The sequence below is a fragment of the Scyliorhinus torazame genome, unplaced genomic scaffold (assembly GCF_047496885.1).
Source record: "Scyliorhinus torazame isolate Kashiwa2021f unplaced genomic scaffold, sScyTor2.1 scaffold_85, whole genome shotgun sequence".
NCBI classification, from domain to species: Eukaryota; Metazoa; Chordata; class Chondrichthyes; order Carcharhiniformes; family Scyliorhinidae; genus Scyliorhinus; species Scyliorhinus torazame.
The window spans coordinates 41,831-58,312 of record NW_027307812.1 but is presented as its reverse complement, the minus strand read 5'-3'; the positions used below and the strand labels follow the sequence as shown (position 1 = coordinate 58,312).

Below are 16,482 nucleotides of genomic sequence, written 5' to 3'. Positions count from 1 at the left end.
CGAAGTTCCTCCGGCCGGGGTTCAAGCCAACTCTGCTCCCTACCGACTACTTAGATTAACTCCAATGTTCTGTGTCCCTTCTTTGTCCTCGTCACTATCAATTGGAGCCCTTATAAACCACAAAAGTTATTTTCAAACTATAATTGCTGAAAGTTGAAAAGACTTACCGACCTTGTCCATTGCTTACCATTCAGCTCTCTCCCTTCTATGCTCAGCTACAGCAGGGCAGGACACTCTCAATTCCATCTCCGCTCAGCTTCAAATTCCCAAGTTTAAAGCTTAAACCTCACTCCGCCTGTGAGAAAATGAAATACACGTTGAGACGTTCGATTGGAGGTTTTACATCAAACGGCAGCTATTTGTCATGTATTTCAAGGAACTGTTCACCGTCAAAAGCTACGGGGGTGCGATTGGTGGGGTTGTTTGTTGTCCATATTGTTGATCTGTTTTCTATTTGTGTATTTATACATTCAAAAAATATTCAATAGAGGGCAGCACGGTGGCGCAGTGGTTAGCACTGCTGCCTCACGGCGCCGAGGTCCCAGGTTCGATCCCGGCTCTGGGTCACTGTCGGTGTGGAGTTTGCACATTCTCCCCGTGTCAGCGTGGGTTTTGCCCCCACAACACAAAGATGTGCAGGGTAGGTGGATTGGCCGCGCTAAATTGCCTCTTAATTGGAAAAAATGAATTGGGTACTCTAAATTTATCTAAAATAAAATATTCAATAAACATATATTTTAAAAATAATATCAAGTTAATCGTGTTTAAATTTACTAACCTGGCGGCTGTAGTTATTGGGCAGCTGAAGACCTTGTGTATTTAAAAAAACAAAAAGTTAATTTGAACCGTGTGGCAATTTAGCATGGCCAATCCTGCACATCTTCGGAAACTGGAGCACCCGGAGGAAACGCACGCAAACACGGGGAGAAGGTGCAATCTCGGAATAAGGGTCAGGCCATTTAGGAGTGGAATGATGAGGATTTTCTTCCGTTTCGAAATCTCTGGCCCAGAGTGGGCCGATGGTTGGCTCAGTCATTGAGCCTGATCCAGGCCGAAGTCTCCATATTTCCAGATATTAAGGATATCCAGGGACATGGGGTTAGAGCATGGAAAAAAAATGGCGTCGGCCGCATGCCGGGGCTGAATTGTGGGGCAGGCTTGAGGGGGACGAATGGACTCCCTGGCAGGTTAGGTGGGGTGACGGGGACTGGGGCTGGGTTGGGGGTGGTTGCCAGCCAAGGTCGAGTGCCCTTTCGCAGGGTTGATACCAACGCGATGGGCTGAATGGCCCCCCTTCTGCACTGTCAGGATCCTATCCATCCATCAGTGTTCAACCCTGTCCCCATGCCAATAGAGGATGAGGCTCCCTTAGGTGCCAACCCCACACCCCTCTCAAGCACAGCTTGTTCCCCAGACAGCACGGGCTATTCGGCCGCAGGGTGTGTCGCGGAAGGGCCAGATGTGTCTCCTGGGCAGGGGGCAGGACGTTAGATTCCTTCCGTCACCCCGAAGCAAAGGCCCCTGACAACCCTCTATGATGCGGGTATGCCGGCGTTGGACTGGGGGTGAGCACAGCAGGACGTCGGACAACACCAGGTTAAGGTCCAACAGGTTTATTTCGAATCACTAGCTTTCGGAGCGCTGCTCCTTCCTCAGGGGAATGAAGAGGTGGGTTCCACAAGCACATATATAGACAAAGTCAATGATGGAAGATGATATTTTGAATGTGAGTCTTTGCAGGTAATTAAGTCTTTACAGGTCCAGACGGTGCAACTAGGAGGGATAATCCCAGGTTAAAGCGGTGTGGGGGCAACATGGAGGCCCCGAGCGGCTGATAATCAGCACGCGCATATTCATGAGGGGTCATTAATATTCATGATGGTAATTAATATTCAGAATTGCCTCATCAATATGCATGCTAGGCGGACAGCACCATCCAGTGGAGAGGAGGGGTGGTACAGCAGTGACAGTCCATCACTGCGGGCAGCATCCATGTCTGCAGCCCTGACCCATCTCAGCAGCATGGTTAACAACCTGTGGAATGCACATACGGGGCCATATTCACACTCTCCCGTTCAGCGATGATTGATGGCCGCCGGAGGCAGTCAGTATCCCCCCCCCCCGCAAAATGGTTCGGTCCGCCGCAAGCCGCGCAGGCGCAGAGAGAGGCGGTTGCCGCCGTTGGGATTTGAATCGTGCGTGGTGGGGGGGGGGGGGAAGAGAGGAGGCGAGCACAACGGGATGGAGAGGTAGCGCATGCGCGGTGGGAGGGAGCGGCTGGGGAGGGAGCGGAGCGCATGCGCGACATTGAGAGGCGGGGAAGCACGCACAATGGGCGGAAAGCGTGGAGTGCAGCACATGCGCAGTGGCTGTGAACGTCTGGGGGAGTGGGGTTCATGCGCAGTGAGAGTGAGGGGGCGGCGCATGCGTGGTGGGAATGAAGGGCGGGGGCAGCGCGTTTGGGGGCGGGGTACCCCGCAGGCGCATGCGCGGTAGGAGTGCGGGGCGGGCGATGCAGCGCATGCGCAATGAGGGGGAGGGGCCGGTACTGTCCGGCTTCGCCCCACTCGGACTTGCAGGGGGACAACATGGCGGCCGCCTTTTACCGCTCCTTCGACCCCGAGGACCACGAGCTGGACAAGGGCTTCCGCCTGACCGCCCTCTCCGACCTGAAGGGATGAGGTTGCAAAGTCCCGCAGGAGGTGCTGCTCAAACTCCTGCAGGGACTCGGGCCCGAGCCGCAGCCCGATGCCGGGGGCGGCGCTGGCGGCGGGGGAGGAGGCGAGGACGAGAACCAGTTCCTGGGGACCGTCATGCCGCGGATCGGTGAGTTAGGCGAGGCCGGGGATCCTGGGGAGCGGCCAGGCCCCGCGGGGGGCGGGGCTCCCTCCCAGCCCGTCTCCAATCAGCGGGGCGCCCATTGGTTGGTAGGTCCAGCCAATCACCCAGGGCGGGGCCTGGTTCGGGCCGGTCATTGGACAGTGAGGACTGACTGACAGGCACAGCGGCTAATCAGCGGAGCTAGCATCCTATAGGTCGGTTTTGGCTGATTGGCAGCGGAATTGGCCAATCATGGCTAGGTGGCGGGGGGTTCAGGCCTCTGGTCGGCACGGTGGCCAATCAGAGCCGGTATTGAGTGAATGCCGACTGATGGACAGCTGGACCAGCCAATCACTTGTTCCTATTGTTGATTGGCGCGCCCATCCGCTAATCAGAGGCCGCTGATGGTAAAGGGGGCGGGGTTTGTCCTGTTGTGATCTTAAAGGGGGCATTACCCCTCCACCTTATTCCATCTCTGCTTCTGGAATGTTCCATGTGGAGGTGCATCTGCTGCTCCTTTACCTCCTCCCCCGTCAGCTCCCACTGGCCAAGGTGTAGGGGGAGATGTCACGTTGCTGGGAATATTCGACTTATTGGGGGCATCACTGAGCGAGACCCCCTGTTCTCCCTCTTGTCTGAGTCTATTTGGGACAGGGGGCCTCCAGCTGATTGTGAGCAGCCACCTCCCTGCCTGGAGCATTCACCCCCCCCCCCCCCCCCCCCCCCCCCCCCCCCCAGAAAAAGACCCTGAGGACAAACAGAAAAAGTTACCTGACGCTCCACGTGTCCGAATTCACGACGATGCAGCATTTGGCCTCTTGAGCCAGCTCCGTTTGACCTGGCTGACTATTCAACCTGCGAAGGGCGTCATGGCTAAGTGCGATCCAGTCCGTGTGGACTCCGCACATTCTTCTATCTGTGCGTGGGTTTCATCCCCATGACCCAACGATGCGCTGGGTAGGTGGATTGGCCACGCTAAATTGCCCCTTAATTTAAAAAAAAACACTGCACCAACCCTCGGAAAGAGCATCCTACCCCGCCACCATCTCCCTCGGCTACCTGCCAGGTACATTTAGACTCCCTCTTGCCGATGGTTTTGTGGCCTCCGGAACGGCCGCGTAACCCGTCGCCCCCGGATTTCTGACGGTTCGAATGTGATTGCTGGGGCAGAGTTCAAAGCTTTACGCTCCCCTCCCTTGGGGGGGGGGGGGGTTAAACCAGGCGCAGAGAGAGGTGGAGGGAGGGGAAGAGCGATTAGCGGGGGGGGGGGGGGGGGCAAGGTGGCTGCCACGAGGATGTTGTTTCTTCGTGGGGCATCTCAGAACTAGAAGAGACAGAATAAAGGGTCCTGTTGAAGATGGGGAGGAATTGTGTGTCTCAGTGGGGAGGGGGGAGAGTTTGAAATTCTCTCCCTCGACAGAGCGGTGGGAGCTGTGGCCTCATTGATTCAAGGTCGTTAGACAGAATCCTGGGAGGTGAGGGATATTTGGGGGGGGAGTGGGGGTGGAGGAGCCTCAAAGACGGGAAAGGGGAGTTGCGAGCTCAATTGGATCGGATCTTACTGAGAATGGCAGGAGGAGGCCGATGGGCTGATTGGCCTCCTGTTCCTATACCTTGTGGAGTTGGTTTGTGACTCTCTGTTTCTCTCGCTTTTGTTTCCCAGGGATCGGCATGGATTCGTGCGTGATCCCGTTACGGCATGGGGGCCTCTCGCTCGTACAGACAACAGATTTCTTCTACCCGTTAGTCGATGACCCGTACATGATGGTACGTTCTGAGCACCTCCGCGGGGTTTTTGTGGGGGTGGGGGGGACTCTGAGTGAGCGTCTGGCGACCGTGATTTGAGCGTCACTCTCCAGTACCAGGGAGGGGGGCCCATATGGCCAGCTCCTCTTGCCCCATCGGCGTCAGGTACGCCGTTTGAACTGCCATCGACGCCCAGCCTACGGGCCTCAGCATTTAGTCCACGAAACTGCCAGCTGATTAGCGACTGCATTCGCCTCAGCGTTACTGCAATACGGCAGCTATCTATGCGGGCTCCGGTTATATGGCAGCTATCGATCTGGGCTCCGGTTATATGGCAGCTATCTATGCGGGCTCCGGTTATATGGCAGCTATCGATCTGGGCTCCGGTTATATGGCAGCTATCTATGCGGGCTCCGGTTATATGGCAGCTATCGATCTGGGCTCCGGTTATATGGCAGCTATCGATGTGGGCTCCGGTTATATGGCAGCTATCGATCTGGGCTCCGGTTATATGGCAGCTTTCGATGTGGGCTCTGGTTATATGGCACTATCGATGTGGGCTCTGGTTATATGGCAGCTATCGATGTGGGCTCCGGTTATATGGCACTATCGATGTGGGCTCCGGTTATATGGCAGCTATCGATGTGGGCTCCGGTTATATGGCACTATCGAAGTGGGCTCCGGTTATATGGCAGCTATCGATGTGGGCTCCGGTTATATGGCAGCTATCGATGTGGGCTCCGGTTATATGGCACTATCGAAGTGGGCTCCGGTTATATGGCAGCTATCGATGTGGGCTCTGGTTATATGGCAGCTATCGATCTGGGCTCCGGTTATATGGCAGCTATCGATGTGGGCTCCGGTTATATGGCAGCTATCGATGTGGGCTCTGGTTATATGGCAGCTATCGATGCGGGCTCCGGTTATATGGCAGCTATCGATGTGGGCTCCGGTTATATGGCAGCTATCGATGTGGGCTCCGGTTATATGGCAGCTATCGATGTGGGCTCCGGTTATATGGCACTATCGATGTGGGCTCCGGTTATATGGCAGCTATCGATCTGGGCTCCGGTTATATGGCAGCTATCGATGTGGGCTCTGGTTATATGGCACTATCGATGTGGGCTCTGGTTATATGGCAGCTATCGATGTGGGCTCTGGTTATATGGCAGCTATCGATGTGGGCTCTGGTTATATGGCACTATCGATGTGGGCTACGGTTATATGGCAGCTATCTATGCGGGCTCCGGTTATATGGCAGCTATCGAAGTGGGCTCCGGTTATATGGCAGCTATCGATGTGGGCTCCGGTTATATGGCAGCTATCGATCTGGGCTCCGGTTATATGGCAGCTATCGATGTGGGCTCTGGTTATATGGCACTATCGATGTGGGCTCCGGTTATATGGCACTATCGATGTGGGCTCCGGTTATATGGCAGCTATCGATGTGGGCTCTGGTTATATGGCAGCTATCGATGTGGGCTCCGGTTATATGGCAGCTATCGATGTGGGCTACGGTTATATGGCAGCTATCGATGTGGGCTACGGTTATATGGCAGCTATCGAAGTGGGCTCCGGTTATATGGCAGCTATCGATGTGGGCTCCGGTTATATGGCAGCTATCGATGTGGGCTCCGGTTATATGGCAGCTATCGATGTGGGCTCCGGTTATATGGCAGCTATCAATGTGGGCTCCGGTTATATGGCACTATCGATGCGGACTCCGGTTATATGGCACTATCGATGTGGGCTACGGTTATATGGCAGCTATCGATGTGGGCTCCGGTTATATGGCAGCTATCGATGTGGGCTCCGGTTATATGGCAGCTATCGATGCGGACTCCGGTTATATGGCACTATCGATGTGGGCTCTGGTTATATGGCAGCTATCGATGCGGGCTCCGGTTATATGGCAGCTATCTATGCGGGCTCCGGTTATATGGCAGCTATCGATGTGGGCTCCGGTTATATGGCAGCTATCGATGCGGACTCCGGTTATATGGCAGCTATCGATGCGGACTCCGGTTATATGGCACTATCGATGCGGGCTCCGGTTATATGGCAGCTATCGATGTGGGCTCCGGTTATATGGCAGCTATCGATGCGGGCTCCGGTTATATGGCAGCTATCGATGCGGACTCCGGTTATATGGCACTATCGATGTGGGCTCTGGTTATATGGCAGCTATCGATGCGGGCTCCGGTTATATGGCAGCTATCGATGCGGGCTCCGGTTATATGGCAGCTATCGATGTGGGCTCCGGTTATATGGCAGCTATCGATGCGGACTCCGGTTATATGGCAGCTATCGATGCGGACTCCGGTTATATGGCACTATCGATGCGGGCTCCGGTTATATGGCAGCTATCGATGTGGGCTCCGGTTATATGGCAGCTATCGATGCGGGCTCCGGTTATATGGCAGCTATCGATGCGGACTCCGGTTATATGGCAGCTATCGATGCGGACTCCGGTTATATGGCAGCTATCGATGCGGGCTCCGGTTATATGGCACTATCGATGCGGGCTCCGGTTACCTGACGCTTCTGTTTTCTCTCTCGTGCAGGGGCGAATTGCCTGTGCGAACGTGCTAAGTGACCTTTATGCCATGGGCATAACTGAATGCGACAACATGCTGATGCTGCTGAGCGTGAGTCAGAAAATGACAGAGAAGGTGAGGCTAGAACCCTCTGTGTGAGGCTTCCTCTCTCGAATGACCACGGGGCGGGGGGGCAGTCCTTAATTCCCCCAAACCCCTCGATCTCCCGCATATACTCGATGACTGAGATCGCTCTGGGTTGGGGGAAGGTTGACACAACCTTCTGAGTGAACCACAGAATCCCTAGTGGTGCAGAATGAGGCCATTCGGCCCATGGAGTCGACACCGGCCCTCTGAAGGGGCATTCTACCGAGGCCCACTCCCGCGCCCAACGCCCGTAACCCCACCTAACCTGTACGTCGTAGGACTGTGGGAGGAAACCCACGCCGACACGGGGAGAACGTGCAGACTCCGCACAGACAGTGACCCAAGCTGGGAATCGGACCTGGGTCCCTGGAGCTGTGAAGCAACAGTGCTAACCACTGTTGTGCCTTCGAAATCCTGGTCCAAAATCCCTCTGGGGGGGGGGGGGGGGGCTGTTGGGGAAAGAGGAGGAGAACCAGGCAGTCCGAATCGGCCTCCCCCTCAATTAGATCACCTCTCGTTCTTCTCAACACCAGGAATTTATCGGAACGGAGGTCACTGAGATTTAGGGGGCGGGGGTTAGGTAGCTGAGATTCGGAGGGGGGAGGTAGCTGAGATTCGGAGGGGGGAGGTAGCTGAGATTCGGAGGGGGGAGGTAGCTGAGATTCGGAGGGGGGAGGTAGCTGAGATTCGGAGGGGGGAGGTAGCTGAGATTCGGGGGGGGGGGTAGCTGAGATTCGGAGGGGGGAGGGTAGCTGAGATTCGGAGGCGGGAGGTAGCTGAGATTCGGAGGGGGGAGGGTAGCTGAGATTCGGGGGGGGGAGGTAGCTGAGATTCGGAGGGGAGGGAGGTAGCTGAGATTCGGAGGGGAGGGAGGTAGCTGAGATTTGGAGGGGGGGGGTAGCTGAGATTCGGAGGGGGGAGGGTAGCTGAGATTCGGAGGCGGGAGGTAGCTGAGATTCGGAGGGGGGAGGTAGCTGAGATTCGGAGGGGAGGGAGGTAGCTGAGATTTGGGGGGGGGGTAGCTGAGATTCGGAGGGGGGAGGGTAGCTGAGATTCGGAGGCGGGAGGTAGCTGAGATTCGGAGGCGGGAGGTAGCTGAGATTCGGAGGGGAGGGAGGTAGCTGAGATTCGGAGGGGGAGGGTAGCTGAGATTCGGAGGGGGGAGGTAGCTGAGATTCGGAGGGGAGGGAGGTAGCTGAGATTTGGGGGGGGGGGTAGCTGAGATTCGGAGGGGGGAGGGTAGCTGAGATTCGGAGGCGGGAGGTAGCTGAGATTCGGAGGGGGGAGGTAGCTGAGATTCGGAGGGGAGGGAGGTAGCTGAGATTTGGAGGCGGGAGGTAGCTGAGGGGTGGGGGGGTTAGCTGAGATTTATGAGGGGGGAGGTAGCTGAGATTCCGAGGGGGAGGGTACCTGAGATTCGAAGGGGGGAGGGGAAGGTAGCTGAGAATTACGGGGGATGGGGGGGGAGGTAGCTGAGATTTATGAGGGGGAGGGTAGCTGAGATTCGGAGGGGAGGGTAGCTGAGATTCGGAGGGTAGCTGAGGTTCGGAGGGGGGAGGTAGCTGAGATTCGGAGGGGGGAGGTAGCTGAGATTCGGAGGGGGGAGGTAGCTGAGATTCGGAGGGGGGAGGTAGCTGAGATTCGGAGGGGAGGGAGGGCAGCTGAGATTCGGAGGGGGGGAGGTAGCTGAGATTCGGAGGGGGGGGAGGTAGCTGAGATTCGGAGGGGAGGGAGGGTAGCTGAGATTCGGAGGGGAGGGAGGGTAGCTGAGATTCGGAGGGGAGGGAGGTAGCTGAGATTCGGAGGGGAGGGAGGGGAGCTGAGATTCGGATGGGGGAGGTAGCTGAGATTCGGAGGGGGGAGGTAGCTGAGATTCGGAGGGGAGGGAGGGTAGCTGAGATTCGGAGGGGGGAGGTAGCTGAGATTCGGAGGGGGGAGGTAGCTGAGATTCGGAGGGGGGAGGTAGCTGAGATTCGGAGGGGGGAGGGTAGCTGAGATTCGGGGGGGGAGGTAGCTGAGATTCGGAGGGGGGAGGTAGCTGAGATTCGGAGGGGGGAGGTAGCTGAGATTCGGAGGGGAGGGAGGTAGCTGAGATTCGGAGGGGGGAGGTAGCTGAGATTCGGAGGGGGGAGGTAGCTGAGATTCGGAGGGGGGAGGTAGCTGAGATTCGGAGGGGGGAGGTAGCTGAGATTCGGAGGGGGGAGGGTAGCTGAGATTCGGAGGGGGAGGGTAGCTGAGATTCGGAGGGGGGAGGTAGCTGAGATTCGGAGGGGGGAGGTAGCTGAGATTCGGAGGGGGGGGGTAGCTGAGATTCGGAGGGGGGAGGTAGCTGAGATTCGGAGGGGGGAGGTAGCTGAGATTCGGAGTGGAGGGAGGTAGCTGAGATTCGGAGGGGGGAGGGGAGCTGAGATTCGGAGGGGGGAGGGTAGCTGAGATTCGGAGGGGGGGAGGTAGCTGAGATTCGGAGGGGGGGAGGTAGTTGAGATTCGGAGGGGGGGAGGTAGCTGAGATTCGGAGGGGGGGAGGTAGCTGAGATTCGGAGGGGAGGGAGGGTAGCTGAGATTCGGAGGGGGGAGGGTAGCTGAGATTCGGAGGAGAGGGAGGGTAGCTGAGATTCGGAGGGTGGAGGTAGCTGAGATTCGGGGGGGGAGGGTAGCTGAGATTCGGAGGGGAGGGACGTAGCTGAGATTCGGAGTGGGAACGTAGCTGAGATTCGGAGGGGGGAGGTAGCTGAGATTCGGAGGGGGGAGGTAGCTGAGATTCGGAGGGGGGAGGTAGCTGAGATTCGGAGGGGGAGTAGCTGAGATTCGGAGTGGAGGGAGGGTAGCTGAGATTCGGAGGGGAGGGAGGATAGCTGAGATTCGGGGGGGGAGGGTAGCTGAGATTCGGAGGGGGAGGGTAGCTGAGCTTCGGAGGGGGGAGGTAGCTGAGATTCGGAGGGGGGAGGTAGCTGAGATTCGGAGGGGGGAGGGTAGCTGAGATTCGGATGGGAGGGAGGTAGCTGAGATTCGGAGGGTGGAGGTAGCTGAGATTCGGGGGGGGAGGGTAGCTGAGATTCGGAGGGGAGGGACGTAGCTGAGATTCGGAGTGGGGACGTAGCTGAGATTCGGAGGGGGGAGGTAGCTGAGATTCGGAGGGGGGAGGTAGCTGAGATTCGGAGGGGGGAGGTAGCTGAGATTCGGAGGGGGAGGTAGCTGAGATTCGGAGTGGAGGGAGGGTAGCTGAGATTCGGAGGGGAGGGAGGATAGCTGAGATTCGGGGGGGGAGGGTAGCTGAGATTCGGAGGGGGAGGGTAGCTGAGCTTCGGAGGGGGGAGGTAGCTGAGATTCGGAGGGGGGAGGTAGCTGAGATTCGGAGGGGGGAGGGTAGCTGAGATTCGGATGGGAGGGAGGTAGCTGAGATTCGGAGGGGAGCTGAGATTCGGAGGGGGGAGGTAGCTGAGATTCGGAGGGGAGCTGAGATTCGGAGGGGGGAGGTAGCTGAGATTCGGAGGGGGGAGGTAGCTGAGATTCGGAGGGGGGAGGTAGCTGAGATTCGGAGGGGGGAGGTAGCTGAGATTCGGGGGGGGGAGGTAGCTGAGATTCGGAGGGCGGAGGTAGCTGAGATTCGGAGGGGGGGGTAGCTGAGATTCGGAGGGGGAGGTAGCTGAGATTCGGAGGGGGAGGGTAGCTGAGATTCGGGGGGGGGGTAGCTGAGATTCGGAGGGGGGAGGGTAGCTGAGATTCGGGGGGGGGGGTAGCTGAGATTCGGAGGGGGGAGGGTAGCTGAGATTCGGAGGGGGGAGGTAGCTGAGATTCGGAGGGGGGAGGTTCCTGAGATTCGGAGGGTAGCTGAGATTCGGAGGGGGGAGGTAGCTGAGATTCGGAGGGGAGGGAGGGTAGCTGAGATTCGGAGGGGGGAGGTAGCTGAGATTCGGAGGGGGGAGGGTAGCTGAGATTCGGAGGGGGGAGGTTCCTGAGATTCGGAGGGTAGCTGAGATTCGGAGGGGGGAGGTAGCTGAGATTCGGAGGGGGGAGGTAGCTGAGATTCTGAGGGGGGTGGCTGAGATTCGGAGGGGGGAGGTAGCTGAGATTCGGAGGGGGGAGGTAGCTGAGATTCTGAGGGGGGAGGTAGCTGAGATTCGGAGGGGAGGGAGGTAGCTGAGATTCGGAGGGGGAGGGTTGCTGAGATTCGGAGGGGGGAGGGTAGCTGAGATTCGGAGGGGGGAGGTAGCTGAGATTCGGAGGGGGGGAGGTAGCTGAGATTCGGAGGGGGGGAGGTAGCTGAGATTCGGAAGGGGGGAGGTAGCTGAGATTCGGAGGGGAGGGAGGGTAGCTGAGATTCGGAGGGGAGGGAGGGTAGCTGAGATTCGGAGGGGGAGGTAGCTGAGATTCGGAGGAGAGGGAGGGTAGCTGAGATTCGGAGGGGGGAGGGTAGCTGAGATTCGGAGGAGAGGGAGGGTAGCTGAGATTCGGAGGGGGGGAGGTAGCTGAGATTCGGAGGGGAGGGAGGGTAGCTGAGATTCGGAGGGGAGGGAGGGTAGCTGAGATTCGGAGGGGAGGGAGGGTAGCTGAGATTCGGAGGGGGAGGTAGCTGAGATTCGGAGGAGAGGGAGGGTAGCTGAGATTCGGAGGGGGGAGGGTAGCTGAGATTCGGAGGAGAGGGAGGGTAGCTGAGATTCGGAGGGTGGAGGTAGCTGAGATTCGGGGGGGAGGGTAGCTGAGATTCGGAGGGGAGGGAGGGTAGCTGAGATGCGGAGGGGGAGGTAGCTGAGATTCGGAGGAGAGGGAGGGTAGCTGAGATTCGGAGGAGAGGGAGGGTAGCTGAGATGCGGAGGGGGAGGTAGCTGAGATTCGGAGGAGAGGGAGGGTAGCTGAGATTCGGAGGAGAGGGAGGGTAGCTGAGATTCGGAGGAGAGGGAGGGTAGCTGAGATTCGGAGGGTGGAGGTAGCTGAGATTCGGGGGGGGGGGTAGCTGAGATTCGGAGGGGAGGGACGTAGCTGAGATTCGGAGTGGGGATGTAGCTGAGATTCGGAGTGGGGATGTAGCTGAGATTCGGAGTGGGGATGTAGCTGAGATTCGGAGGGGGGAGGTAGCTGAGATTCGGAGGGGGGAGGTAGCTGAGATTCGGAGGGGGGAGGTAGCTGAGATTCGGAGGGGGGAGGTAGCTGAGATTCGGAGGGGAGGGAGGGTAGCTGAGATTCGGAGGGGAGGGAGGGTAGCTGAGATTCGGAGGGGAGGGAGGATAGCTGAGATTCGGGGGGGGAGGGTAGCTGAGATTCGGAGGGGAGGGAGGGTAGCTGAGATTCGGAGGGGAGGGAGGGTAGCTGAGATTCGGAGGAGAGGGAGGGTAGCTGAGATTCGGAGGGTGGAGGTAGCTGAGATTCGGGGGGGGGAGGGTAGCTGAGATTCGGAGGGGAGGGACGTAGCTGAGATTCGGAGTGGGGATGTAGCTGAGATTCGGAGTGGGGATGTAGCTGAGATTCGGAGGGGGGAGGTAGCTGAGATTCGGAGGGGGGAGGTAGCTGAGATTCGGAGGGGGGAGGTAGCTGAGATTCGGAGGGGGGAGGTAGCTGAGATTCGGAGGGGGGAGGTAGCTGAGATTCGGAGGGGAGGGAGGGTAGCTGAGATTCGGAGGGGAGGGAGGGTAGCTGAGATTCGGAGGGGAGGGAGGATAGCTGAGATTCGGGGGGGGAGGGTAGCTGAGATTCGGAGGGGGGAGGTAGCTGAGATTCGGAGGGGGGTGGTAGCTGAGATTCGGAGGGGGGAGGGTAGCTGAGATTCGGAGGGGAGGGAGGTAGCTGAGATTCGGAGGGGAGCTGAGATTCGGAGGGGGGAGGTAGCTGAAATTCGGAGGGGAGCTGAGATTCGGAGGGGGGAGGGAGCTGAGATTCGGAGGGGGGAGGTAGCTGAGATTCGGAGGGGGGAGGTAGCTGAGATTCGGAGGGGGGAGGTAGCTGTGATTCGGAGGGGGGAGGTAGCTGAGATTCGGAGGGGGGAGGTAGCTGAGATTCGGAGGGGGGGGGTAGCTGAGATTCGGAGGGGGGAGGTAGCTGAGATTCGGAGGGGTGCTGAGATTCGGAGGGGGGGGATAGCTGTGATTCGGAGGGGGAGGTAGCTGAGATTCGGAGGGGGGAAGGTAGCTGAGATTCGGGGGGGCGTAGCTGAGATTCGGAGGGGGGAGGGTAGCTGAGATTCGGGGGGGGGGGTAAGCAGAGATTCGGAGGGGGGAGGGTAGCTGAGATTCGGGGGGGTAGCTGAGATTCGGAGGGGGGAGGGTAGCTGAGATTCGGAGGGGGAGGTAGCTGAGATTCGGAGGGGAGCTGAGATTCGGAGGGGGGAGGTAGCTGAGATTCGGAGGGGAGCTGAGATTCGGAGGGGGGAGGTAGCAGATTCGGAGGGGGGAGGTAGCTGAGATTCGGAGGGGGGAGGTTCCTGAGATTCGGAGGGTAGCTGAGATTCGGAGGGGGGAGGTAGCTGAGATTCGGAGGGGAGGGAGGGTAGCTGAGATTCGGAGGGGGGAGGTAGCTGAGATTCGGAGGGGGGAGGGTAGCTGAGATTCGGAGGGGGGAGGTTCCTGAGATTCGGAGGGTAGCTGAGATTCGGAGGGGGGAGGTAGCTGAGATTCGGAGGGGGGAGGTAGCTGAGATTCGGAGGAGGGAGGGTAGCTGAGATTCGGAGGAGGGAGGGTAGCTGAGATTCGGAGGGGGGAGGTAGCTGAGATTCGGAGGGGGGAGGTAGCTGAGATTCGGAGGGGGGAGGTAGCTGGGATTCGGAGGGGGGAGGGTAGCTGAGATTCGGAGGGGGGAGGGTAGCTGAGATTCGGAGGGGGGAGGTAGCTGAGATTCGGAGGGGGGAGGTAGCTGAGATTCGGAGGGGGGAGGTAGCTGAGATTCGGAGGGGGGAGGTAGCTGAGATTCGGAGGGGGGAGGGTAGCTGAGATTCGGAGGGGGGAGGGTAGCTGAGATTCGGAGGGGGAGGTAGCTGAGATTCGGAGGTGGGAGATAGCTGAGATTCGGAGGGGGGAGGTAGCTGAGATTCGGAGGGGGAGGGTAGCTGAGATTCGGAGGAGAGGGAGGGTAGCTGAGATTCGGAGGGTGGAGGTAGCTGAGATTTGGGGGGGGAGGGTAGCTGAGATTCGGAGGGGAGGGACGTAGCTGAGATTCGGAGGGGGGAGGTAGCTGAGATTCGGAGGGGGGAGGTAGCTGAGATTCGGAGGGGGGAGGTAGCTGAGATTCGGAGGGGGGAGGTAGCTGAGATTCGGAGGGGGGAGGTAGCTGAGATTCGGAGGGGGGGTAGCTGAGATTCGGAGGGGAGGGAGGGTAGCTGAGATTCGGAGGGGAGGGAGGATAGCTGAGATTCGGAGGGGGAGGGTAGCTGAGATTCGGAGGGGAGGGAGGTAGCTCAGATTCGGAGGGGAGCTGAGATTCGGAGGGGGGAGTTAGCTGAGATTCGGAGGGGAGCTGAGATTCGGAGGGGGGAGGTAGCTGAGATTCGGAGGAGGGAGGTAGTTGAGATTCGGAGGGGGGAGGTAGTTGAGATTCGGAGGGGGGAGGTAGCTGAGATTCGGAGGGGGGAGGTAGCTGAGATTCGGAGGGGGGAGGTAGCTGAGATTCGGAGGGGGGAGGTAGCTGAGATTCGGAGGGGGGAGGTAGCTGAGATTCGGAGGGGGGAGGTAGCTGAGATTCGGAGGGGGGAGGTAGCTGAGATTCGGAGGGGGGAGGTAGCTGAGATTCGGAGGGGGGAGGTAGCTGAGATTCGGAGGGGGGAGGTAGCTGAGATTCGGAGGAGGGAGGTAGCTGTGATTCGGAGGGGGGGGGGTAGCTGAGATTCGGAGGGGGAGGTAGCTGAAATTCGGAGGGGGGAGGGTAGCTGAGATTCGGGGGGGGTAGCTGAGATTCGGAGGGGGTAGGGTAGCTGAGATTCGGGGAGGGGGTAGCTGAGATTCGGAGGGGGGAGGGTAGCTGAGATTCGGAGGGGGGAGGTAGCTGAGATTCGGAGGGGGAGGTAGCTGAGATTCGGAGGGGGGAGGGTAGCTGAGATTCGGAGGGGGGAGGTTCCTGAGATTCGGAGGGTAGCTGAGATTCGGAGGGGGGAGGTAGCTGAGATTCGGAGGGGAGGGAGGGTAGCTGAGATTCGGAGGGGAGGGAGGTAGCTGAGATTCGGAGGGAGGGAGGGAGCTGAGATTCGGAGGGGGGGGGGTCGCTGAGATTCGGAGGGGGGAGGTAGCTGAGATTCGGAGGGGAGCTGAGATTCGGAGGGGGGAGGTAGCTGAGATTCGGAGGGGGGAGGTAGCTGAGATTCGGGGGAGGGAGGTAGCTGAGATTCGGAGGGGGGAGGTAGCTGGGATTCGGAGGGGGGAGGTAGCTGAGATTCGGAGGGGAGCTGTGATTCGGAGGGGGGGTAGCTGAGATTCGGAGGGGGAGGTAGCTGAGATTCGGAGGGGGGAGGGTAGCTGAGATTCGGAGGGGGGCGGTAGCTGAGATTCGGAGGGGGGCGGTAGCTGAGATTCGGAGGGGGGCGGTAGCTGAGATTCGGAGGGGGGAGGTAGCTGAGATTCGGAGGGGGGAGGTAGCTGAGATTCGGAGGGGGGAGGTAGCTGAGATTCGGAGGGGGGAGGTAGTTGAGATTCGGAGGGGGGAGGTAGCTGAGATTCGTAGGGGGGAGGTAGCTGAGATTCGGAGGAGGGAGCGTAGCTGAGATTCGGAGGGGGGAGGTAGCTGAGATTCGGGGAGGGAGGTAGCTGAGATTCGGAGGGGGGAGGTAGCTGAGATTCGGAGGGGGGAGGTAGCTGAGATTCGGAGGAGAGCTGAGATTCGGAGGGGGGAGGTAGCTGTGATTCGGAGGGGGGGGGTAGCTGAGATTCGGAGGGGGAGGTAGCTGAAATTCGGAGGGGGGAGGGTAGCTGAGATTCGGGGGGGGTAGCTGAGATTCGGAGGGGGTAGGGTAGCTGAGATTCGGGGAGGGGGTAGCTGAGATTCGGAGGGGGGAGGGTAGCTGAGATTCGGAGGGGGGAGGTAGCTGAGATTCGGAGGGGGAGGTAGCTGAGATTCGGAGGGGGGAGGGTAGCTGAGATTCGGAGGGGGGAGGTTCCTGAGATTCGGAGGGTAGCTGAGATTCGGAGGGGGGAGGTAGCTGAGATTCGGAGGGGGGAGGGTAGCTGAGATTCGGAGGGGAGGGAGGTAGCTGAGATTCGGAGGGAGGGAGGGAGCTGAGATTCGGAGGGGGGGGGTCGCTGAGATTCGGAGGGGGG

General features: G+C 58.9%; 1 pseudogene; it reads left to right on the top strand.

Annotated features, from left to right (window-relative positions):
- The first annotated feature begins 2,539 nt into the window (after nt 1-2,539).
- Nucleotides 2,540-16,482, top strand: part of LOC140405574 (selenide, water dikinase 3-like) — a 50,347-nt pseudogene continuing 36,404 nt past the window's right edge.